The sequence below is a fragment of the Schistocerca serialis genome, chromosome 6 (assembly GCF_023864345.2).
Source record: "Schistocerca serialis cubense isolate TAMUIC-IGC-003099 chromosome 6, iqSchSeri2.2, whole genome shotgun sequence".
NCBI lineage: Eukaryota > Metazoa > Arthropoda > Insecta > Orthoptera > Acrididae > Schistocerca > Schistocerca serialis.
In genome coordinates, this window is record NC_064643.1 from 552268387 (window position 1) to 552295876 (window position 27490).

General features: G+C 43.1%; 1 protein-coding gene across 2 annotated transcripts in view; it reads right to left on the bottom strand.

Moving 5' to 3' along the window:
* Positions 1-27490, bottom strand: part of LOC126483695 (uncharacterized) — a 436703-nt gene that overhangs the window by 140941 nt on the left and 268272 nt on the right. Inside the window, exon 1 of one of the 2 annotated variants that reach the window (XM_050106784.1) lies at positions 5707-5834. The exons of the other annotated variant lie outside the window; for it this stretch is intronic. The gene's annotated coding sequence lies outside the window, so the exon portion shown is untranslated. Of the gene's footprint in view, positions 1-5706; positions 5835-27490 lie in introns of those variants that run through there. 2 annotated transcript variants of the gene reach the window in all.

A 27490-nucleotide genomic window follows, 5' to 3' on the forward strand; every position in this document is an offset into this window, starting at 1 on the left:
AGCGAGGTGTAGCAAAGCTAATGCAGTAAGCGCTCAGCTACGATCTACTCTCTTCTGCAAGAAGGAAGTCAGTGCCAAGACTAAGTTATCTGTGCACCGTTCAATCTTCCGACCAACTTTGTTGTATGGGAGCGAAAGCTGGGTGGATTCAGGTTACCTTATCAATAAGGTTGAGGTTACGGATATGAAAGTAGCTAGGATGATTGCAGGTACTAGTAGATGGGAACAATGGCAGGAGGGTGTCCACAAAGAGGAAATCACAGAAAAACTGGGAATGAACTCTATAGGTGTAGCAGTCAGGGCGAACAGGCTTAGATGGTGGGGTCATGTTACACTCATGGGAGAAGTAAGGTTACCCAAGAGACTCACGTGGTTCAGCAGTAGAGGGTAGGAGGAGTCGGGGTAGACCAAGGAGAAGATACCTGGATTCGGTTAAGAATGATTTTGAAGTAATAGGCTTAACATCAGAAGAGGCACCAATGTTAGCACTGAATAGGGGATCATGGAGGAATTTTATAAGGGGGACTATGCCCCAGACTGAACGCTGAAAGGCACAATCAGTCTTAAATGATGATGATGATGAGGAGGAGGAGGAGGAGGAGGAGGAGGAGTACACCGTCGAAGATTTTAGAAGACAGCTTTTATTAAGAATGTTAGCAAATTTCTTTTACTGTGCACCACAGACCTTCGTGTGAACTTCTGTAAGGTCTATAGAGAACTGGAAAACATAAGTAGCCTGCAGTTCTTACAACGAAGAAACAGTCAGAGAGACACTCTGGTATTAAATGAAAGAGAGTATTTCTTCAATCTTAAAACCGATTCATATTACGATTTGTATTTTACAGGAAACTAAGAGTATACGACTGTACTGTAATGTTAGCATTACCGGTACTATAAAACTTTAGAATAATGTAAATTTTATTGGACGTAAACACCAGTATCCGTCGGAAGGTGGTTTGAAAATAATAGCGCTTTACAAGGACCGTTAATATTAGAGATTTTAGGGTTTTGTCTCTTCTGATCGGTAATAGAAGTCGGTATTTGTTATATCCACATAGCAGTAGTAAAACCACAACTACTGCAAAAATAAAATAATGCATCTTAGTACGAAGCAGGGACTCAATCCCCAGTCTTTATATTCATTCGCTGATACCACTAAGGCATCAATTGGAACTATGTAGCAGATTACTGGAAATCTCTTACTTACACTTGAGTATAGCGCTGTTTTCTTATTTATTCCTAGAAGGAATGAACAAAATAGTCATTACTCAAATAGAAGTATTCAAGGAATATGACGTCAAAGCTATAGAAATGCGATTCATCGTGGTACTTTTAGTAATAAACCTGATTTGGAGCTGAACCTTTCTTCCGTCCAGTTTATTGGGAATCTTTCACCTGATTGTTGATGTCACTAGCGGACTACTGTATTCTTACTACCAGCCATTCATTGAGGTACGTAGGCAGCTCCCCGTACTTCATTTCTGCGAAAGGAAACCTGATTTACTACTGATCATCTTGCCCAAAAGAAACAGTTGATAATGAAGCTCGAGGCTTCTGCAAGTGATGCAACTGAATGATAAATTATCCGACTACTATGTTGAGACCTTAGGTACATTCATTAAAAATTCTTTTTTGTGGACTTCTGTTAATGTTTTCGTTGCTTCAATGCAAAATTCATGCCAGAAGCAAGAATTTACTTTTGCCATTGGTGTTTTCTATTTGATTCTGCGAAAGTAGTTGAATGCCATTACCTAGGTCATAGGACATCGATTTACGGGGAAGGTATTATGCCATCATCATAGTGTTCAGTCAATTACAACTTGAAACAGTGCAAGAAACTATGAGATGAGGAAATACGCTGATACTACGTAAGAAATTCTGAGTAGCATCCGCACAAACACAAACAGAAATTAGGAAATAAAAATGGTGACAGCGCTGTAGTTAGGTAATTTAACATTCATCGTCATCACCTTTAGAAACGTCAGTGTTAATTAGTGTTTGTGGACATGAAGGCGGTTATGAATGAAGTTGGTACCTAAAATTTAACTTACGTTTTTGAAGAAAAAGCTAGAATGGTGTAGTTCTATTGCACAGGCGGATAAAGGGGACTGAAGAAACAAAAATCCACTGATCTTTGCGTAGAACAAATTAATTAAATATCTATATAAAACGAAACGAAATAATCTGTTGGGAAGGAGGTGTGACTGTTAAGTCCTCCTTCAAAAAAGAAAATTTACGTCGTAAGTAATGTAATATGCACCAATATCCAAACTCTTCTGCGAGGAACTGATTTACAAGGAGTTAAAGGTAAAGCGGACATCACTCGAAGATTGAGTAGAACCACATGTGCGTTTTACTACGCATGGTGTTGTTGGAAGTAATATGTTTCCATCGCATACCCAACCACGCCGAAGGTTGACAGTTTGGCTAAACACGAAGCATTTCCACAACAAAAAGTAACATTAAGTGACTAATAAATCTTCGATTTATAGTCCGATGCTAGCAATTTTTGTGATAGTAAAACATAAGAGCAATTATGATACATACGACCTATCACAGAAGGAAACACATGCCATGACAGACAATGATAGCACAAATATAGGTTTTTCCACATCATGAAAGACTTTTCTCAGCTTTAGGTCTCTCCTTTCACTGGCATCTTCTGTCAGTTTTCGTAAATTTCATGGTTCTACTCTCACGTGGTGTGACTGCCTTCATTCTGTTTTTAAAAAATGTAAAGGGAGTTCTTCACTGAGAATCGAACTCACAACACTAGGTATTTCAAGACCGTTGTACAAGTCCTGTTTTCCTATAGAATTTTTCCTCTCTATGAAATGATTTATACTTTTTGCCTCTCTCTTGAGATTTTTCATGGCATGAAATTAGTAATTCAGCCAGTCAGACACACTTAAAGATAGGAAGACAGACAGACAAGAAGCCTATGATGGTTTCCAAATGTCACGAAAAATCTAAAGCTGTCAAATTGAAACAGTATTCGAACTACGCCCCTCTCGATTATGGGGCAGTACTTATCTGCTAGAGAGCGAATCACATTGTTAAAACTTTATCAGTGGTTGTTAGTGACACCTCCGTTAAGTTACGATTACTCAAAACGCGATTTTTTTTCTTTCACTCATTGTATAATTAGCACAAGGCTACCGTCCTCATGTGTCTTACATTTATGCCTCACAATTTACAGTGTCACTTGCGTCTTTTTGTACAGGTCGACGATGTTTGCTACTTTGGATATTAACGTGCAAATATTACACTATATTCAAACATTCGAATGGTGTGGTATTGACACGGTGCTATATGCGTGTGTGTATGCCTCACAGACTTTCAAAATACCCAACATCTTCAGTCTATGTAAAAGGACGAAGGTGATTTTTGAACTCGTTGACTAATGTAAGTCAAGAGCAAAGCACTTAGGATGTCTCCGTGCTCCCAAAACGCTTCGTGTTAATTAAAGACAGCCGTCTGCTAGTGATTACTAAGGGGTGGATTATAATAAGTCACAGAAACCTTCATTTCCAGAAGGGAAATACCGTATCGCACCGAACGTAAGTCTCACTTTTTCTCCAAAATTTGGACGTGGAGAAATTAGGGTGCGGCCTAGCTGCACGACCCTACAAATACCGATGTATTTTCGCATCATAGGAACTTCAACTGTAGCACTCGTTCTCTGTTCCGAAATGGCGCCACAGCAGCGCTAGCTATTATTTGTACATTAATCATTCAGCATGAGGTGGCAACTCCATAATGAAACAGTTGACCGCCTCGCTAATGGGAGCATTACGAAGGATAGCTTCGCCCAACACTAATCCCGTATATGGATTTCAACTCGGAGGCCAAGCCAGCTGGTTACCACGACTGGAATTGTGAACGGGGCATGCATCCCAGCACTAGAAGGGCGGTCATAGAACTGAACGTCTCTTATCAGCCATGGTTCAGCTCGGTGAAGCTCAGTAGACGTCACGTTACCTCTCTCATTCGCATGAAGCTGGGAAACTAGGGTTACCCCGCCCGCCTATACCGGTTGAAAATCATCGCTTCTGGACAGTGAGATCATACACAACGGCGGTATCGGATCTGAACCACGTCAAACTCGCGTGTACTGAGCACTCGGACGCGCAGGTCTTGTACAAAAAACTGGTCGCTGGGGGCTGTCCCTCCCTGCAAATGTAACTGCTTTACTTCACCGTTTTGATTTATGTACGTGTTATTTGCTCGCGAACTATTTAAAAGACGCCGGTATCCAACTTTACCACCTATCAGTTGAGTGGATCTTGTCCTCCCACAGTATCAGCTCGGTTCGAAAACAGGGACGCCTGTTTGTGTTTTTACTTTGAATTAAGAACTTATCTGTGTAAAAGACGCCGTTGCCCAGTTTTCAATCATAAGTTGCTGTGAATGTCAATTCTCCTTTGGAACCGGCCAGGTTCGAACCCTGGGTCGTAACTTTTTACTTTTTTATTTATATACCGAACTTATCTTTGTACTTCGCTCTCTTATCATTGTTCAATTCTGAAAACTGCACTAACGTTAACTTTGCACTTATGTAACTACTGCTGGCTGGCTGGTGTTCGTCTTTAAGCGATTTTATTTTATACTAAAAACTTATTTTTTGTACATCGAATTTTTTTATTATTCTACTGTGGAAACTGCAATTACTGTAATAGGCACTTTAATTGCAACTGATATAGATAGTGACTACTATTATGCTCACAATTCCCATGTTTCACACGACAGAACAAGCACAGCTTTTCTTTAACTAATGAGTGAAATTTAGTTTTCACCAAGGAGCAGTAAAGTGGAAAGAAAATCGGCAAGACATCGGGACTAGGCGCTGTTACGATGCAAACTTAAAACTAGCAGTTGTTCGTTATGCGAAGAGAACGTCGAATAGAGAAGCTTTCAAAAGGTATGGTTCAAGCAGTGCTTTGTGTCCAATGCCCTGCATGGTAGTAGCAAGGACAAAGTCAGCGTGACGAAAATAGTGACTGTGCTGAAACAAATACGCGGTGGCCAAATTAACTGTGATATCGGTGTAGATCGGTATGTCTACGTAACTTACATAGAAAATAAAAAAATGCGGTTAACAGTGACCATATTGTGAGTAGTTTTCTAAGTGGTTAATGTGACATAAATGGTCCTATACTTAGTTTTTCTCTTCCTCCTCCCCCCCCCCCCCCCCTCAAAGATCAATGTTGCGGCTTATATTCGGGTCACTGCGGAAGTTACGGTAGTCGTTGGTACCACTGTCAACCGATAGAGGGATGCTGGGTTCGAATTCTGTGTTAAATACTGTACATTTTATGTGATTAAAAGGTCTGGAAGAAGAACATCCTGCATCGCGAGACATCGTGAGAAGCTTCTTGAATGAATAAACAGCGATATTGACACCCAACCTACTAGTTGGTGTCAAATCGGAAGGCTTTCGCTAAGCTCTGATCCACGTGAAAATTTATTTAGAGCCTGTTACGCACTGCTGTGGTTAACTGTAGGTGCGACGGTGACTCCTAATGACACAAGGCACTCGTGCCACCAAAGACGTAATTCGATCAGTACAGTAACAGTTCTCGATCGTAGTGTTCGGTATTCTCACAGAACCAGAGAGCACACGCTGCCGGTGGACGCAATGCCGATCAGCGGCCGACAGCCGAAGATGCCAGGCGAGTCCGCTGCGGTGCGTGCACGCGGACATACCTGTGCGTAAGGCGATGCGTGCGGCGGTCCGGCCGAAAATAGCCGCGCGCGGCGCTGCCCGGGAGGCGCTGTGCCCGGCTGCTGCTGACGCTGCTGCTGCTGCTGCTGTTGCTGTTGCTGTTCCTCGGCGCGGCGAGGGCCCCACTGGCGGCCAACAGTCAACAGGGGCGCCACCACCGCCGCCGCCGCCGCCGCAGCCGGCGGAGGTAAATTTAGGCCCCCCACCCCCCGCTCCGCCGCCGGCTACCACACACGCACACGCGTTGCATTTTTTTGCCCGACCTCCGTACTGTGCTGCCGCGATCGCTGACAAAGAAAACGACCCGCGCGGTCCTAAAAGAAGACGGCTCACTCGTGGATTCTGTTCTTGTGTTCCTCGCCCAACGCCGCAAACCAACTGCACTGTTCATGTCTCACCAGTCTAGTTCCATTTCCAAACAGATCCTGGAAATAAATGACTCTCCCTATGCGCGTTTGCTTACAGCGCCAAAATTTCACAAAAAATAACAATAACTCACAAACTTATTTCTCTAATTTGTTACATTTCAAGCAAGACAGGTCCCGCAACGAACGAGATGAAGTTCTTTCGAGTTCAGTAACTGTCTGTTGATGGCGGTGTGTCGGAACTGAGCAGACGTTTCAGTCTGTGTGTCATCAAATTTTAATACTTGCTGAAATGCTAAGGCGTAGAGTTGCGCTCTACCAAAACTACAATTCGGTAGTTGTGGTATACTACATAAATGACTTAGGATTGCCGGTAGCATTGGTAGAGAAAGAAACACAAATGAATGTATACGAGAGAAACTGGAAACTTGTGACTTACCTTTGGTCTTCATCTTTGTTTCGTTGTTTGTTTTGCGCACAATTAGAACCGCACATCACCAGTGTTGTCCATTGTGTGCATTACAGAAAATAAATTGCATTTTATTAGTAAAAAAAGCAAGCCTAATTTAAGCGAAAGGAAAACACCCAAGATTGGCGATCTTTTACAGAAGCTCGAAATTTAGCGCAGACTTCAATGCGAGATGCGTATAATAGTTTCCACAACGAAACTATGTATCGGCACCTGGCAGAAAATCCAAAAAGATTCTGGTCATATGTAAAGTATGCTAACGGCAAGACACAATCAGTGCCTTTTCTGCGCGATAGCTATGGAAATACAGTCGAAGACGATGCTGCTAAAACGGAGTTATTAAACACATCCTTCCGAAATTCCTTCACCAAAGAGTATGAAGTAAATATTCCAGAATTCGAATCTATAACATCTGACAACATGAGTAACTTAGAATCAGATATCCTCAGAGTAGTGAAGAAACGCAAATCTTCTGGTTCAGATAGCATACAAATTAGGTTCATTCAGAGTATGATGACGCAATAGCTCCATATTTAACAATCATGTAAAACCGATCGCTCGACGAAAGATGCACACCCAAAAACTGGAAAGCTGCACAGGTCACGCCAGTATTCAAGAAAGGCAATAGGAGTAATCCATTAAATTACGAGCCCATATCATTAACATCCATATGCAGTAGGACTTTGGAAGATATATTTTGTTCGAACATTAAGAATTACCTCGAAGAGAACGGTCTATTGATACATTGTCAACACAGATTCAGAACACATCGTTCATGTGAAATGCAACTAGCTCTTTATTCACACGAAGTGTTGAGTACTGTCGAGAAAGGATTGCAAATTGATTCCGTATTTCTAGATTTCCAGAAGGCTGTGCCTCACAAGTGGCTTGTAATCAAATTACGTCCTCACGGAATATGGTTTCACTTATGCGACTGGATTCGTGATTTCCTGTCAGAGCGGTCACAGTTCGTAGTAACTGACGGAAAGTAATCGCGTAAAACGGAAGTGGTTTCTGGCTTTCCCAAGGTAGTATTATAGGCCCCCTATTGCTCCTTATCTACATAAAAGATTTAGGAGACAATCTGAGCAGCCCTCTTAGGTTGTTTGCAGATGACGCTGTCCTTTATCGTCTAGTGAAGTCGTCAGAACATCAAAACCAATTGCAGAACGATTTAGATAAAATATCTGTATGGTGATAAAATTGGCAACTCACCCCACATAATGAAAAGTTTCAGGTCATCGACATGAGTGCTCCAAGGAATCCGTTAAACATCGGTTACACAAATCTAAAGACTAGATATGATTAATGGGATACATCGAGACATTTTGGAGAAGAGCAGCACGTTTTGTACTATCGAAAAGTGGGGTAGAGAGCGTCATGGACATGATACTTTGGGATGGACAGCATTATAACAAAGGCGTTTCTCATTGCTAGAGGATATTCTTACGAAATTTCAAACATCAGCTTTCTCTTTCGAATGCGAAAGTATTTCGTTGACCCGACCTACATAGTGAGAAATGAACATAACAATATAATAATAGAAATCAGAGCTCGCACAGAAAGATATAGGTGCTCTTTTTTTCCGCGCGCGATTCGAGAGTGAAATAACAGAGAATTATTGCGAAGGTGGTTCGATGAACCCTCTGCCAGGCACTTTACCTTTCTGTTAAGGTAATTTAGTTTTCTAGCGCTGTATGATACATCTGCATTGTTTTCTTTATTTTTACTACAACATCCCTTTGTTTCACGTTACAAATAATCAATTTTCGAATAAAACCAAAATTAAATATTGACAGTTTCAACTTCGCTATAAATGCTGATTACTTTTAAGTAACAGATATAAGGATAACTACGTAGAGTAAAGATATTCTGTACGTTAGGTGGTCCTTTATACAGTATATCCTCACTCAGTTTCTAGGCGGTACACAGCTTCCGATTTTTAAGGGAATCTAGTAAGATACAGATCGCGTATATAAAGAAAGGGGTCGCTATGAGGTAACGCCAGATAGGTATGCAACACATCCGTCGTATGGGTAGTACAGGTACGACCTTAACTGACCAAAGTTACAAGGAAAACTACCAGACTCTACGCTTACTTGTGACAGTCTGCGGTAGCCTACAACAGTCTTACGATTCTAATAAGGCATTCAACATATGGAGCGTCAGCTTATAGTACTGTATCTAACAGGTAAACTTTAACAAAAGGAGTTCTCGATTACTAAATATTTCAGCAGGTGAGTTCCAAAGTTCCGAGCTTAGACTTTTCTTGTTTATGACTTATGTGAATGGCTTGCCTAGTACTCTACCATGCCAATCTGTTTTTATGACCCCCCCCCCCCCCCCCCGGTGGTCAGTGCGACAGAATGTTAACCATAAGGGCAGGGGTTCGATTCCCGGCTGGGTCGGAGATTTTCTCCGCTCAGAGACTGGGTGTTGTGTCGTCTCAAATCATCATCATTTCGTACTCATCGACTTGCACCCGACGAACTGTCTACCCGACGGGAGGCCCTAGTAACACACCATTTACATCTTTTCTTAATGCTGACGATATTACTCTCACTAGAATGAAAATGAGTAAAGAGAACCTAATGGAAACGGAGAAAACGATCTTGCAGTATCCAGTACCAGGTCAAAGATAACTAATTAGCTTCAAATGAAGATGAAACTGAAAATATAATCTTATTTGCATCTTACGCAACTTTGACACTGATTGTATGTGCTTGGGTAGCTCAGTAGGTTGCCGGCACGGTGGTTCAGCGTGTTCGGTCGGAGGGCTGCAATAAACAAAGTGAATAAAGGAATCAACGATTAAATTGAATGGATGTCATGTGACGTCCACTTCAACTGCACAGCGTCACAACATTATAGAGCCTCTACCTGCTTGAACAGTCGCCTGCTGACATGCGGGGTCCATGGTTTCATGAGGTAGTCTCCATACCCATACACGTTCATCCGGTCGATAGAGTTTGAAACGAGACTTGTCCGACCAGGCAGCATGTTTCCAGTCATCAACAGTCCAATGTCGGTATTGAAAAGCCCAGCTGAGGCGTAAAGCTTTGTGCCGTGGAGTCAAGCTCATGTTGATGATGTTCCGTTGCATGGTTCGCACGCTGACACTTGTTGATGGCCCAGAATTGAAACCTGCAGCAATTTGCGGAAGGGTTGCACTTCTGTCACGTTGAACGATTCTCTTCAGTCGTCGTTGGTCCTGTTCCTGGAAGATCTATTTCCAGCCGCAGCGACGTCGGAGATTTGTTGTTTTACCGGATTCCTGATATTCACGGTCCACTCATCAAATGGTGGTACGGGAAAATCTCCACTTTATCGCTACCTCGGAGATGCTGTGTCTCATCGCTCGTGCACCGCCTATTACACCACGTTCAAAGTTACTTACTTCGAATCGAGAACAGCTGCCAGCATGAGTAACGTAGAAGTAAATATACTGGGGGTAGTGTAGCAACTTAAATCACTTAATAAAAGCAAGGCTTCTGGTCCGGACTGTATACCAATTAGGTTCCTTTCGGAGCATGCTGATGCATTAGCTCCATACTTAACAATCATATACAACCCTTCGCTCGACGAAAGATCCGTACCCAAAGACTGGAAAGTTGCACAGGTCACACCAATATTCAAGAAAGGTAGAATGAGTAATCCACTAAATTACAGGCCCATATCATTAACGTCGATATGCAGCAGGATTTTAGAACATATATTGTGTTCGAACATTATGAATTATCTCGAAGAAAACGGTCTATTGACACACAGTCAACATGGGTTTAGAAAACATCGTTCCTGTGAAACACAATTAGCTCCTTATTCACATAAAGTGTTGAGTGCTATTGACAAGGGATTTCAGATGGATTCGGTATTTCTGGATTTCCGGAAGGCTTTTGACACTGTACCACACAAGAGGCTCGTAGTGAAATTGCGTGCTTATGGAATATCGCCTCAGTTATGTGACTGGATTTGTGATTTCCTGTCAGATAGGTCATAGTTGCCGCGCGGGATTAGCCGAGCGCTCTATGGCGCTGCAGTCATGGACTGTGCGGCTGGTCCCGGCGGAAGTTCGAGTCCTCCCTCGGGCATGGGTGTGTGTGTTTGTCCTTAGGATAATTTAGGTTAAGTAGTGTGTAAGCTTAGGGACTGATGACCTTAGCAGTTAAGTCCCATATGATTTCACACACATTTGAACATTTTTTTGGTCACAGTTCGTAGTAATTCACGGAAAGTCATCCAGTAAAACAGAAGTGATTTATGGCGTTCCCCAAGGTATTTTTATAGGCCCTTTGATGTTCCTTATCTATATACACAATTTGGGAGACAATCTGAGAAGCTGACTTCGGTTGTTTGCAGATGACGCTGGCGTTTATCGACTAATAAAGTCGTCAGAAGATCAAGTTGTTGTTGTTGCTTTTGTTGTGGTCTTCAGTCCAGAGACTGGTTTGATGCAGCTCTCCATGCTACTCTATCCTGTGCAAGGTTCTTCATCTCCCAGTACCTACTGCAACCTACATCGTTCTGAATCTGTTTAGTGTATTCATCTCTTGGTCTCCCTCTACGATTTTTACTCTCCACGCTGCCCTCCAATACTTAATTGGTGATCCCTTGATGCCTCAGAATATGCCCTACCAATCGATCCCTTTTTCTAGTCAAGCTGTGATACAAATTTCTCTTCTCTCCAATTCTATTCAATACCTCCTCATTAATCATGTGATCTACCCATCTAATCTTCAGCATTCTTCTGTAGCACCACATTTTGAAAGCTTCTATTCTCTTCTTGTCTAAACTATTTGTCGTCCATGTTTCACTTCCATACATGGTGTACTCCATACAAATACTTACAGCAACAACTTCCTGACACTTAAATCGATACTTCGATGTTAACAAATTTTTCTTCTTCAGAAACGCTACATTTTATATCCTCTCTACTTCGACCATCATCAGTTATTTTTCTCCCCAAATAGCAAAACTCATTTACTACTTTAAGCGTCTCATTTCCTAACCTAATTCCCGCAGCATCACCCGATTTAATTCGACTACATTCCATTATCCTCGTTTTGCTTTTGGTGATGTTCATCTTATATCTTCCTTTCAATACACTGTCCATTCCTTTCAGCTGCTCTTCCAGGTCCTTTGCTGTGTCTGACAGAATTACAATGTAATCGGCGAACCACAAAGTTTTTATTTCTTCCCCATGGATTTTAATTCCTACTCCGAATTTTCCTTTTGTTTCCTTTAGTGCTTGCTCAATATACAGATTGAATAACATCGGGGAGAGGCTACAACACTGTCTCACTCCCCTCCCTGCCACTGCTTCCCTTTCATGCCCCTCGACTCTTGTGACTGCCATCTGGTTTGTGTACAAATTGTAAATAGACTTTCGCTCCCTGTATTTTACCCCTGCAACCTTCAGAATTTGAAAGAGTGTATTCCAGTCAACATTGTCGAAAGCTTTCTCTAAGTCTACAAATGCTAGAAACGTAGGTTTGCCTTTCCTTAATCTATTTTCTAAGATAAGTCGTAGGGTCAGTATTGCCTCACGTGTTCCAACATTTCTACGAAATCCAAACTGATCTTCCCCGAGGTCGGCTTCTACCAGTTTTTCCATTCGTCTAATAAGAATTTGTGTTAGTATTTCGCAGCCGTGGCTTATTAAACTGATAGGTCGGTAATTTTCACATCTGTCAACACCTGCTTTCTTTGGGATTGGAATTCTTCTTGAACTCGCAGGGTATTTCGCCTGTCTCATAAATCTTGCTCACTAGATGGTAGAGTTTTGTGAGGCCTGGCTCTCCCAAGGCTGTCAGTAGTTCTAATGGAATGTTGTCTACTCCCGGGGCCTTGTTTCGACTTACATCTTTCAGTGCTCTGTCAAACTCTTCACGCAGTATCATATCTCCTATTTCATCTTCATCCTCTTCCATTTCTATGTATTGACTCTCTATATGCTCCTTCCACCTTTCTGCTTTCTCTTCTTTGCTTAGAACTGGGTTTACATCTGAGCTCTTGATAATCATGCAAGTGGTTCTCTTTTCTCCAAAGGTCTCTTTAATTTTCCTGTAGGCAGTATATATCTTACCCGAAGTGTATCTAAAAGCCGTAAATTCAACTAAATACCTTGGTATTACAATTACGAACAACTTAAATTGGAAGAAACACATAGAAAATGTTGTGGGGGAAGGCTAACCAGAGACTGCGTTTTATTGGCAGGACACTTAGAAAATGTAACAGATCTACTAAGGAGACTGTCTATACTACACTTGTCATCCTCTTTTAGAATACTGCTGCGCGGTGTGGATCCTTACCAGATAGGACTGACGGAGTACATCGAAAAAGTTCAAAGAAAGGCCGCACGGTTTGTACTATCGCGAAATATGGGAGAGTGTGTCACAGAAATGATACAGGATTTGGGCTGGACATCATTAAAAGAAAAGCGTTTTTCGTTGCAACGGAATCTTCTCACGAAATTCCAATAACGAACTTTCTCCTCCGAATGTGAAAATGTTTTTTTGACACCGACCTACATAGGGAGGAACGATCACCATGATAAAATAAGGGAAATAAGATCATGTACGGAAAGATATAGGTGTTCGTTCTTTCCGCGCGCGCTATGCGAGATTGGAATAATAGAGAATTGTGAAGTGGTTCGATGAACCCTCTGCCAGACACTTACATGTGATTTGCAGAATATCCATGTAGATGTAGATGTACTTAAATCTTGATAGCCTGGCATTTTAGCAGCAGTAACCGATCTAACAGCTGCGTCAGACACATGTTGTGTTATATACGCATTACCGACCGCAGCGCTTTATTCTGCCTGTTTACGTATCTCTGTATTTGAATACGGATGCCTAAACCATTTTATTTTCCGCTTCAGTGTGTATGAGTAGGTAGAAGGAAAGATAGTAGAAGACAGACGGAATAGAGATATTTTAATGAAGCAGCTTTTTTTTACGTGCCCTTTACCCCGCATCTTCGTGATTTCGGCATTGTTAATTATCGGATTGAGCAGTGTTAATGGTCGCCATAAATATTTGCAAATCTGTGGGTGAGGCGGGCCGTGGGTTAGTACCCACATCCACACCGGTCCTCGTCGTTAATTCACCAGACGGATTCTGGGGCCGGCGCTGCGGTGGTGGTGGTGATTAGTGTTTAACGTCCCGTCGACAACGAGGTCATTAGAGACGGAGCGCAAGCTCGGGTGAGGGAAGGATGGGGAAGGAAATCGGCCGTGCCCTTTCAAAGGAACCATCCCGGCATTTGCCTAAAGCGATTTAGGGAAATCACGGAAAACCTAAATCAGGATGGCCGGAGACGGGATTGAACCGTCGTCCTCCCGAATGCGAGTCCAGTGTGCTAACCACTGCGCCACCTCGCTCGGTCCCGGCGCTGCCATACGAATCCCACAGTGGTGTGCTAACACACGCGGCTCTCTCTGGGAGGGGGGAATGTAATCTAATAGTAACAGTAATACTAATAAAATATAGTAATCCCTATAATAATTTGCTTACATCAGCACTTAGCACATTGCTTTAGCATAACTTCCAAGAAATAAAGTATCTGAAAAGCACTAGTCCAAAAATTCGAGAAGTTCACGTGTACTGAAACTGATTTCAGAACTACACTATAATACCAGTACTATCCCATAACTGTGACAATGCCAGTTGATAATATAAAATCCAAATATGCACTCACCACTATCAGTGTTTGATTTAGCACTACGATTACAGGCCGGCATACTATGGCTATGTGAGTGTCTAAATGAGAGGAATGCTATTTCTTTTGGCCATTTCCATCTACATTCGAGAAAGATAAGTTAGTTTCTTATTAATTGAGGGACTAAAACTTTGTGCCGGACCGAGGCTCGAACTCGGGACCTTTCCCTTTCGCGGGCAAGTGCTCTACCGACGGTAAGTACGGTCTGCCTGTGAATGGGTGCCTTTATGTGGCTGGTATTACACTGAGGCGACAAAAGTCATAGAATACCTCTTAATATCGTGCCGGACCTCCTTTTGTCCGGTATAGTACTGCAACTCTACATGGCATGGACTCAACAAATCGTTGGAAGTCCTCTCTAGAAATATTAAGCCATGCTGCCTCCATAGTCCACAATTACGAAAGTGATTTTGTGCACGACCTCATCTCTCGATTATGTCCCTTAAATGTTCGGTGGGATTCATTTCGGTCGATCTGGGTGGCCAGATCATTCCCTCGAATTGTCCAAAACGTTCTTCAAATCAACCGCGAATAATAACATGAAATTACATCATTGTTTGGAGGGATGAAGTCCATGAATGGCTGCAATTGGGCTCCATGTACCCGAAGACAACTACATCTACATCTACATCTACATCCATACTCGGCAAACCACCTGACGTTGTGTGGCGGAGGGTACCCTGAGTACCTTTATCGGTTTTCCCTTCTATTCCAGTCTCGTATTGTTCGTGGAAAGAAGGATTGTCGGTATGCCTCTGTGTGGGCTCTAATCTCTCTGATTTTATCCTCATGGTCTCTTCGCGAGATATACGTAGGAGGGAGCAATATACTGCTTGACTCTTCGGTGAAGGTATGTTCTCGAAACTTCAACAAAAGCCCGTACCGAGCTACTGAGCGTCTCTCCTGCAGAGTCTTCCACTGGAGTTTATCTATCATCTCCGTAACGCTTTCGCGATTACTAAATGATCCTGTAACGAAGCGCGCTGCTCTCCGTTGGATCTTCTCTATCTCTTCTATCAACCCTATCTGGTACGGATCCCACACTGCTGAGCAGTATTCAAGCAGTGGGCGAACAAGCGTACTGTAACCTGCTTCCTTTGTTTTCGGATTACATTTCCTTAGGATTCTTCCAATTAATCTCAGACTGGCATCTGCTTTACCGACGATCAACTTTATATGATCATTCCATTTTAAATCACTCCTAATGCCTACACCCAGATAATTTATGGAATTAACTGCTTCCAGTTGCTGACCTGCTATATTGTAGCTAAATGATAAGGGATCTATCTTTCTATGTATTCGCAGCACATTGCACTTGTCTACATTGAGATTCAATTGCCATTCCCTGCACCATGCGTCAATTCGCTGCAGATCCTACTGCATTTCAACACAATTTTCCATTCTTACAACCTCTCGATACACCACAACATCATCTGCAAAAAGCCTCAGAGAACTTCCGAAGTCATCCACCAGGTCATTTATGTATATTGTGAATAGCAACGGTCCTATGACACTCCCCTGTGGCACACCTGAAATCACTGTTACTTCGGAAGACTTCTCTCCATTGAGAATGACATGCTGCGTCTGTTATCTACGAACTCTTCAATCCAATCACACAATTCGTCTGATAGTCCATATGCTCTTACTTTGTTCATTAAACGACTGTGGGGAACCGTATCGAACGCCTTGCGGAAGTCAAGATACACGGCATCTACCTGTGAACCCGTGTCAATGGCCCTCTGAGTCTCGTGGACGAATAGCGCGAGCTGGGTTTCACACGACCGTCTTTTTCGAAACCCATGCTGATTCCTACAGAGTAGATTTCTAGTCTCCAGAAAAGTCATTATACTCGAACATAATACTTCCAGTCAACGGTCGGTTCAGTTGGACCAGAGGACCCAGTCCATTCCATATAAATACAGCCCACACCATTATGGAGCCACTACCAGTTTGCACAGTGCCTTGTTGACAGCCTGGGTCCATAGCTTCGTGGGGTCTGCGCCACACTTGAATCCTACCATCAGCACCTACCAACTGATATCGGGACTCATCTGACCAGGCCACGGTTTTTCCAGTCGTCTAGGGTCCAATCGATATGGTCACGAAGCCACTAGAAGCGCTGCAGGCGAGTTGAGCTGTTAGCACAGGCACTCGTGTCGGTCGTCTGCTGCCATTGTCGTTTAACGCCAAATTTCCCTGGACTGCTCTAGCGAATACGTTCACTGTAACTTCTCACATTGATTTCTGCAGTTATTTCGCGCAGTGCTGTTTGTCTCTTAGGACTGACAACTCTACGCAAGCGCCACTGCTCTCGGTCATTCTGCATTGTCCGTGGAGAGAGGTAATGCCTGAAATGTGGTATTCTCTGTACGCTCTTGATACTGTGGTTCTCAAAATATTGAATTTCCTAAAGATTTCTGAAACTGAATGTCCCATGCGTGCAGCTCCAAGTACCATTCGGCGTTCAACCGGCCGTTGTGGCCGAGCGGTTCTATGCGCTTCAGTTCGGAACCGCGCTGCTGCTACGGTGGCGGGTTCGAATGCCGCCGCTGGCATGGATGTGTGTGATGTCCTTAGGTTAGTTAGGTTTAAGTAGCTCTAAGTTCTAGGGGACTGATGACCTCAGATGTTAAGACCCATAGTGCTTAGAGTCATTTGAACCATTCGGCGTTCAAAGTCCATTAATTCCTATGCTGCGGGCATAATCACGTCGCTAACCTTTTCAAACGAATCACCTGAGAACATATGACAGTTCCCCCAACGCACTGCCCATTTATACCTTGTGTACGCGATACTACCGCCATCTGTATGTGCGCATATCACTATCCTATGACGTTTTCACCTCAGCTCACGTTCAACGTGACAGAAATTGCTGCAGATTTGAGTGCTGGGCCATCAACAAGTGTCAGTGTGCGAATCATTCAACGAAACAACATCGATACGGGCTTTCGGAGTCGAAGGCCCACTCGTATAACCTTGATGGCTGCACGACACAAACCTTTACGCCTCGCTTATGCCTCGCCTGTGCCCACCAACACCGATATTCCGCCCCGATAGCTGAGTGGTCAGCGTGGCGGATTGCCGTCCTACGGGCCCGGTATATTCTGTAGTATATGTAAAAAAAAAAAAAAGTTTCTTCCACTTCTGCTCCACCTATCATGGTGACGCTCCTTCATACTGTCCCACTAAACAGTGTAACTAGAGGAAGAGATCAAACCAGAATACACAATGTGCCTATGTCATCACAAGTGCATCACATACAGAAACATAAACTCAAATCAATGCAACGATGCCAAATAAACTGTTATGCCTGTCCTGCAATGTCTACCCCCCTCAAAAAAAAAAAAAAAAGACGACAAATGGCCATGTAAAAGGGTTTAAGGAACAAACAATAAGAGAAAAACGAAAAAGGAAAATATAAAAACGAAAACATATAAAATGACAATAATATTAACCATCACTAGGATAATAGATTAATAGAAAAATGTCTTTTTTTTAAATGTATCGTTGTTAAAATATTTAAATAAATATATATGGTTACAAAAAAAAAAAAAGGTTCGATTCCCGGCTGGGTCGCAAATTTTCTCCGCTCAGGGACTGGGTGTTGTGTTGTCTTCATCATCATTTCATCCCCATTCGGCGCGCAGGTCGCCCAATGTGGCGTCGAATGTAATAAGACCTGCACCAAGGCGGCCGGACCTGCCCCGCAAGGGGCCTCCCGGCCAATGACGGCAAACGCTCATTTCCATTTCCATTAACACCGACATTGGACTGTTGCTGACTGGAAGCATGTTCCTTGGTCGGTCGAGTCTCGTTTCAGATTGTATCGAGCGGATGGACGTGTACGGGTTTGGAGACAACCTCATGAATCCATGGACCCGTCATGTCAGCACGGGACTGTTCAAGCTGGAGGAAGCTCCGTTACGGTGTGAGGCGTGTGCAGCCGGAGTGATATGGGACTCCTGATACGTCTAGATACTATTCTGACAAATGACACACACGTAAGCATCCTGTCTGGTCACCTGCATCCATTCATGTCCATCTTGCTTTCCGGCGGACTTGAGCAATCCCAGCAAGGCAATGTGACACCCAACACGTCCAGAATTGCTACGGAGTGGCTCCAGGAACACTCTTCGGAATTTAAACACTTCCGCTGGCCACTAAACTCCGCAGATATGAACATTATTGAGCATATCTAGGATGCCTTGCAACATGCTGTTCAGAAGAGATCTCCACCGCCTCGTACCCTTGCGGATTTATGGACGTCCCTGCAGGTTTCATGGTGTCATTTGCCTCCAGCACTACTTCAGACATTAGTCGAGCCAATGCCACATTGTACTGTGGCACTTGTGTGTGCTCACGGGGACCCTACCGATATTTGGCCGGTATTACACTATCAAATTTCTTTGTCAAAGATTTAATCAAAGATGTGATCAAATATTCCGTCAAATATATTTGACAAAGATCTTTGACGTAGCGCTAGAATGGGTATTACATTGTCATCATATTTTTCGTCAAAGTTCAAGAGGGCTGACAACAAGAACTTGTTATTATCTGCAGCAATTGCATATACCACAATTGCAATGTGTGCACATGCGGGAGAGAAGCAGGGGAAGAAAAGGAAACACACCTGGGTGAAGCCGTGAGTTTTATGACGACACGATAAAAGCATTCAACAAAACTTGTTTCGTGAGCTTATAGTGGAGGACGTCAAGTCGTACATCAATTAATTAAGAATGGATGAGCATACATTTCTGTATGTGTTCAATGAAGTGTATCCTCATATAACAAAGCACAATATTCACTTAAGAACTGTTACATCTGCAGAAGACAGGCTCACTGTAACACTCTGATTCCTTGCTACAGGAGAGGGTTAGATTAGGTTAGGTTAGGTTAGGTCAGGTCTCCAATCTTCGTAATCTATTTTTGTAATCAGCGTGCCTCACGTCGTAAAGCGCCTCATCAGCTTCATACATCTCTAGTAATTTTGTAGTTGTCGGCACACACCAATTGTATTTACCGGCAATGTTTATAAAAACACTACAGACGACAGAATGCAACGATGCTAGCGCTCCATGTAGTAACAAGTCAAATTGCAGTGAAGAGAAGACAAGTGACTTCTTCGATCAAATCTACAGCGAGGCCCTAGATCTGATCAAATATTGGACGACATTTGACAAAGTTCCATATTACACCATCAAATATCTTTGACAAAGATATTGGACAAAGATATTTGACAAAGGAATTTGATAGTGTAATACCGGCCTTAGGCAGGTGTACCAGTTCCTTTGGCTCTTCAGTGTGGTAAACTGTTCTTTAGCGGGTTGGGTGACCCTATGGCCCCCTCCCCTTCCCCTTGGCTCTGCGCCTGACCAAGAAGGTGATGTGCGTATTCAGATATGTGATAGAAGGGACCTCTCTGAATTTTCAGAAAACCTAAAACTGAAAGTAACAGGGTAAGCGTCTGCTGATGTTATTCGCGCAGCCCGCCTAGTCCAGATTAACGGCAGCGGGTCTGGTAAACATTTGGGCAACTCGCCCGGCGGGCGCAGTTATCGTGTTAATCCGCTGGCTGGTCATAACGGCCCGCGCGTCACGGCGAGGCCGGACTAGAGGGGGAATATGAAGAGGCGGGCCAGCTGCACAAAAGAAGGGGGAGGGGGAGGAGAAGGCGAGGGAAGCGGTGCTCCGTCTGACGCCGTGTGCGTCACCAGCTGCAGGGGCGTGTCTCCACGATGCCAGCGCTGAAGTCGGGCGCGGCACGAGCTCTCGATCGTTACATCGACTAAACTGTTGAATCGGAATCGATAAGAATCGCCGTTTCAGGCGGACTATGCAGCCGCAGTGATTTCTTAGTAGTTCACGTGCATGTTCCCTGGTTGCACTATGCCCTACAAACGTTCAACAGGAAACGAGGCATGGATCCAAGGTTGGACTTTAGGGGAAGGGGTCACTGTCTCTCACTTTCTGCCTCCCTCCCCTCCTAGCCCCGGATCTACGATATTTCTGAACCGGGGCAAAAAACTGATATGGCGCCCCCGCCCCAATCGAGCGTTTGAGATAGGACGTCAGAAATTAAAAAAAAATCGATTTTTCAAACATATGTTCATTTTGTAGCGCACATATTTATGAAGAATTTGATATACAGGGTGGTCCATTGATAGTGACCGGGCCAAATATCTCACGAAATAAACATCAAACGAAAAAACTACGAAGAACGAAACTCGTCTAGCTTGAAGGGGGAAACCGGATGGCGCTATGGTTGGCCCACTAATCGGCGCCCCCATAGGTCAAACGGATATCAACTGCGTTTTTTAAAAATAGGAACCCCCATTTTTTATTACATATTTGTGTAGTACGTAAAGAAATAGAAATGAAGAAATAGAAATGTTTTAGTTGGACTTCTACGTGATACATGGCGCTGTAATAGTCACAAACGTATGAGTACGTGGTATCACGTAACATTCCGCCAGTGCGGACGGGATTTGCTTCGTAATACATTACCCGTGTTAAAATGGACCGTTTACCAATTGCAGAAAAGGTCGATATCGTGTTGATGTATGGCTTTTGTGATCAAAATGCCCCACGGGCGTGTGGTATGTATGCTGCTCGGTATCCTGGACGACATCATCCAAGTGTCCGCACCGTTCGCCGGATAGTTACTTTATTTAAGGAAACAGGAAGTGTTCAGCCACATATGAAACGTCAACCACGACCTGCAACAAATGATGATGCCCAAGTAGGTGTTTTAGCTGCTGTCGCGGCTAATCCGCACGTCAGTAGCAGACAAATTGCGCGAGAATCGGGAATCTCAAAAACGTCGGTGTTGAGAATGCTACATCAACATCGATTGCACCCGTACCATATTTTTATGCACCAGGAATTGCATGGCGACGACTTTGAACGTCGTGTACAGTTCTACCACTGGGCACAAGAGAAATTACGGGACGATGACAGATTTTTTTGCACACGTTCTATTTAGCGACGAAGCGCCATTCGCCAACAGCGATTACGTAAACCGGCATAGTATGCACTATTGGGCAACGGAAAATCCACGATGGCTGCGACAAGTGGAGCCTCAGCGACCTTACGAGAGGAAGTATAATTGGCCCCCATTTTATCGATGGCAATCTAAATGGTGCAATGATTTCCTACGTAATGTTCTACATATGTTACTATGAGTTGTTTCACTGCATGACAGAATGGCGATGTACTTCCAACATGATGGATGTCCGGCACATAGCTAACGTGCGGTCGAAGCGGTATTGAATAGCATATTTCATGACAGGTGGATTGGTCGTCGAAGCACCACACCATGGTCACCGGATCTGACGTCCCCGGATTTCTTTCTGTGGAGAAAGTTGAAGGATGTTTTCTATCGTGATCCACTGACAACGCCTGGCAACATGCGTCAGCGCATTGTCAATGCATGTGCGAACATTACAGAAGGTGAACTACTCGCTGTTGAGAGGTATGTCGTTACACGTATTGCCAAATGCATTGAGGTTGACGGACATCATTTTGAGTATTTATTGCAGTAATGTGGTATTTGCAGGTAATCACGCTATAATAGCATGCGTTCTCAGATATGATAAGCTCACAAAGATACATGTATCACATTGGAACAACCGAAATAAAAAGTTCAAACGTACCTACGTTCTGTATTTTAATTTAAAAAACCTACCTGTTACCAAATGTTCGTCTAAAATTGTGAGCCATATGTTTGTGACTATTACAGCGCCATCTATCACAAAGCGAGAAAAGTGGTCCAACTAAAACATTCATATTTCTTTACGTACTACATCAATATGTAATAAAAAATGGGGGATACTATTTAATGAAACGTAGTTGATATCCGTTTGACCTATGGCAGCGCCATCTAGCGGACCAACCATAGCGCCATCTGGTGTCTTCCTTCAAACTAGACGAGTTCCGTTCTTTGTAGTTTTTTCGTTTGACGCTTATTTGGTGAGATATTTGGCCCGGTCACGATCAATGGACCACCCTGTATGTAAAACATATATGTTCGAGGAAATGTAAGACACGTTATTTGGTCGTAAGTGTGCCAAAGTGCAATGACACGCTTCTTCACACAACATGCTTCTATCGCACGTCACTGTACTTCGCTCTACGGAATTCAAACGTATACCTTTTCCAGTAGAAGCCATCAATCCTATATTCAGGACAGCGGGAATTAAAATGTCCTGGGGTGCCTCGCCTGGTCTCAGTCGGCCGGTTTGACATCCTATCCCCTTTAAAAAACAACACAATTGATACTGGGTGGGATTATTTGTGACTGGAAGAATCTGAACTTTTCAGAAAATTTACACTCTTTATTGGCTATTGGCTAAAAACTTTCTCTTTTGTGTGACATGAAATTAAGTGTAGGAAACATAAAACCAGTAAAGACAAGAGACAAGCAAGATAGTACACATTTCTTCAATCCTTACGTCTCAGCGTCTGTTTTTTTTCCTCTCTAATCTTGCTACAGCTTTACACGGCGTAATTTCCTTTCTGCGGAAGAATCTAATATCTCATCAAAGTTCATCATATGTTTTGCTACATCAAAACTGTGTGTGTGAATTCCTAAGGGACCAAACTGCTGAGGTCATCGGTCCCTAGACTTACACACTACCTAAACTAACTTATGCTAGGAACAACACACACACACACCCATGCCCGAGGGAGGACTCGAACTTCCGGCGGGAGGAGCCGCGCAATCCGTGACATGACGTCTCAAGCCGCGCGGCCACGAAAAATCAAAATGTCGTTACCAGATTGAGATTCACTCTGCAGCGAAGTGGTAGAGCACTAGCCCGCGAAAGGCAAAGGTCCCGAGTTCGAGTCTCGGTCCAGCACACAGTTTTAATCTGCCAGGAAGTTTCATGTCAGCGCACACTCCGCTGCAAAGTGAAAATCTCATTCTGGAAACATCCCCCAGGCTGTGGCTAAGCCATGTCTCCGAAATATCCTTTCTTCCAGGAGTGCTAGTTCTGCTAGGTTCGCAGAAGAGCTTCTGTGAAATTTGGAAGGTAGGAGACGAGGTACTGGCAGAATTGAAGCTGTGAGGACGGGTCGTGAGTCGTGCTTGGGTAGCTCAGATGGTAGAGCACTTGCCCGCGAAAGGCAAACGTCCCGAGTTCGAGTCTCGGTCCGGCACACAGTTTTAATCTGCCAGGAAGTTTCAAAATGTCGTTGTGTAATACTGAGAAAGCTGTTAATACGAATAGTACCCAACACTGGTGTGGTTTCTTGATTTGATTACGTCCGTTTTGTCACTGTCTGCTGGAAAAAAGGAAATATGTCTTTCTAATATTGCAGCAATTGTAACGCACGATAAATAAGCGAGACTATTTTGGCTCAAATGTAGATATACTAGGCGCATTATAGCTTACTTTACGGATGATTTTTTGGTGACAGATTATGTCATATACGTCGTTGCTCCTATGACATCATGTCATGCTCATAACTTAGTTCGAGGTGTTCATGCTATTTTAGGAGCACGTTACTTTCGAGCAGTTGTTGCAAAGCTCTTATATATAACGTACTTAACAGTAGAAAGATTATAATTATTTTACAGAATTTTCTATTTAACTTGCATGTGATTTTGTTCTCAGTTGTATTTAATTATCGTTCATCATCGGCGTAAATATGACTGTATGTAATTTCTTTAAAATAACTTGTAAATATTTGTTCTGTTATTCTTTACAGACGAATGGAAAAACTGGTAGAAGCCGACCTCGGGGAAGATCAGTTTGGATTCCGTAGAAATATTGGAACACGGGAGGCAATACTGACCTTACGACTTATATTAGAAGAAAGATTAAGGAAACGCAAACCTACGTTTCTAGCATTTGTAGACTTAGAGAAAGCTTTCGACAATGTTGACTGGAATACTCTCTTTCAAATTCTAAAGGTGCCAGGGGTAAAATACAGGGAGCGAAAGACTATTTACAATTTGTACAGAAACCAGATGGCAGTTATAAGAGTCGAGGGACATGACAGGGAAGCAGTGGTTGGGAAGGGAGTGAGACAGGGTTGTGGCCTCTCCCCGATGTTATTCAATCTGTATATTAAGCAAGCAGTAAAGGAAACAAAAGAAAAATTTGGAGTAGGTATTAAAATCCATGGAGAACAAATAAAAACTTTGAGGTTCGCCGATGACATTGTAATTCTATCAGAAACAGCAAAGGACTTGGAAAAGCAGTTGAACGGAATGGACAGTGTCTTGAAAGGAGGAAATAAGATGAACATCAACGAAAGCAAAACGAGGATAATGGAATGTAGTCGAATTAAGTCGGGTGATGCTGAGGGAATAAGATTAGGAAATGAGACACTTAAAGTAGTAAAGGAGTTTTGCTATTTGGGGAGCAAAATAACTGATGATGGTCGAAGTAGAGAAGATATAAAATGTAGACTGACAATGGCAAGGAAAGCGTTTCTGAAGAAGAGAAATTTGTTAACATCGAGTATAGATTTAAGTGTCAGGAAGTCTTTTCTGAAAGTATTTGTATGGAGTGTAGCCATGTATGGAAGTGAAACAAGGACGATAAATAGTTTAGACAAGAAGAGAATAGAAGTTTTCGAAATGTGGTGCTACAGAAGAATGTTGAAGATTAGATGGGTAGATCACATAACTAATGATGAAGTATTGGTTCAAATGGCTCTGAGCACTATGGTCATCAGTCCCCTAGAACTTAGAACTACTTAATATTGTAGGAGCACGTCATTTTTGAATAGTTGGTACAAAGTAAATATCACAATTAGTACAATATTCTAATTAGACAGTACTGAGAACCACGACAGTCTAGTAAAAGCTGCTTTATGGTTGCTTGATGTTTAGCATTACAGTCATCTTTATTAATGAGTGTAGTGATAATTTTACATTCTATGCTTCTGTATCACTTCGCCCTAGAACTGGTAGAAAGTTGTCTAGGAATTTAAAACTTTGTCTGACTGATCTTTTAGATGTATGTACATTTCAATTTCTTTCATTACATCCATGACTTTTCCTTTCTGTAGCTTATGTAATATTTAAGGTGATCCATCTATATTAGATATTTTGTGGTTGGTGTCTTTTAAGTGTGCAGCAAATGTGGATGAGTTATTGTGGCTTATTGTCGTGTGTTCTTTAAATCGTGTACTAAATTTTCTTCCTGTTGGTCCAATACAAAATTCTGGGCATTCTTCACAGTTAATTTTGTAGATTCCTGATTGCGAAAACGGCTCTGATTTACGTGGTATGTATCTCAACAATCGGTTTAGATTGTTAGTGGTTCTGTAACTGGTGTATAGTTTTGTATCCTTGAAACATCGAGTAATTTTGTCGGAAATAATACCTAGATATGGCCATACATCCAAATCACAAGTGTCAGTTATGTATCCAATGTATGAAACTTGCGTTTTAGATACTTGAAAATGTCCTAAGGCCGAAATTGTACAATCGTACAGGAAATAAAGAAAATGGCAGCTGAAGGCTTCAAGATATCATTCAAAAAATTTATCGCAGCTGCGGACCCTATCGCATTGAAAATTATAACAACGCTGATAATTCGCACACCCAATCAGCCACATAAACAAACCGCGATTGGCATTCACCCGTTCGGATTTATTCGGCTCGGCTCGTACAGCCCCGTCCCCTTTTGTCTGCGGGAAAGTTTTTTATTTATAGATGCGATGGGGATTCCGCTGGCAGAGACATCACGTACAGTGTGCACACATACAACAATCAACTTTGATTCGTTCAGAAATCAACCTAGAATGTGTTTAAAAACGTCCAAATATCAACAGAGATGCGTTTCAAAATCATATGAATAACCGATAGACCAACGTGAGCCGAATGCTAGGCGCTTCGTGAACAAGGTTTTGTTCTACCAGAATAGGAATTAGGCGGCTCGTGAAATTGCCGCCCGGGGCAGATACCCCGGGTTGCCCCCTTCGACCTGGGCCCGTCCCCTGCTCATTCGTATAAACTGCCTCACAAAAAAGGGAAGTACCAAGAAGACATGGATGGATGTCTCTGTAACTTCGTACACCTGCGGGTATGTAAATAATTACAGCTGCAATTATCTGTGACAGGTAGATGGAAGAAATGAAGATTATGATTTAACGTCCCATCGATGTCGAGGTCATTAGAGATGGAGCAGAAGCTGTCATCATTTCACGGATGGGGAAAGAAAACGGCAATGTCCTTTCTAAAGAACAATCCCACCATTTGCATGGAGTAATTTAAAAGACGGAACACCTAAATCAGGATAATACGACGCGGATTTCAATCATTGTCTTATCTAACGCGAGTCCAGCGTGGTAACCATTGCGCCACCTCGCTCAGTCTGACAGGTAAAACAGCCACCAGAGATCATTAGTATTGTTCGTGTATAGTGTTATTACCTATCCTGGTATCTAGCCTCAGAAACTGAGTGATCACGAAGATGCTGCGTATTCGTGTGAGACTGCTATCAGCACCTGTTTAAAAGGGCATCACTGTGGGTCTTCATCCAGTCAGTTGAATGAATCATGCAATATACAGATCTGTGGGGCATTCGGATGCGACTGTGGCCCGATGTTGGAGTGCATGAGAAAGTAAAGGCAAGCACACTCGTCATCAAAGTTCCAGTTGGCCACGTCCGACCACGTCGTACTGTTTCACCAAGCACACTGAAACCCCTTCACAACTGCGCCTGCCATCCCAGAGCAAGTAATGGACCCCCTTCAACCTTCTGGGTCATCCCACACCACTGGTCGGAGACTAGATGCAGCCGGACGAGGCTGCCGTTGCACCATAACACAACCCGGCGCATTTAGTATCGTGCCCTGAAACGGAGGGTAGAATGCTGATGCATGACGACTCGCGGTTCTGCAGTATCTCGGGTGATCATCGTCAGCAAGATGGCGGCGACCCAGTTGTCCAATGTTTTGGAGAGCAGCTGGCGTCCTGGTGGGGAGAGCATTTGCATCTGACTTCACGTCACAGGTGGTAGCGACTGAGAGGACTTCGACGACACAACAGTACGTCACGGACACTGCATCCTCATGTGTTATCTCTCATGCGACAGTATTGTGATGCCATTTTCAGTAGAACAATGCTCCGTTTACAATAACACGTGGCTCTATGAACTGTCTGAAGTTAATGTTCTCCCGTGGCCAGCAAGACGCCTATGTGTATCCCAGATATAATGTGTGGGTCAGCAACTCCGTCCCAGTGCCAATATC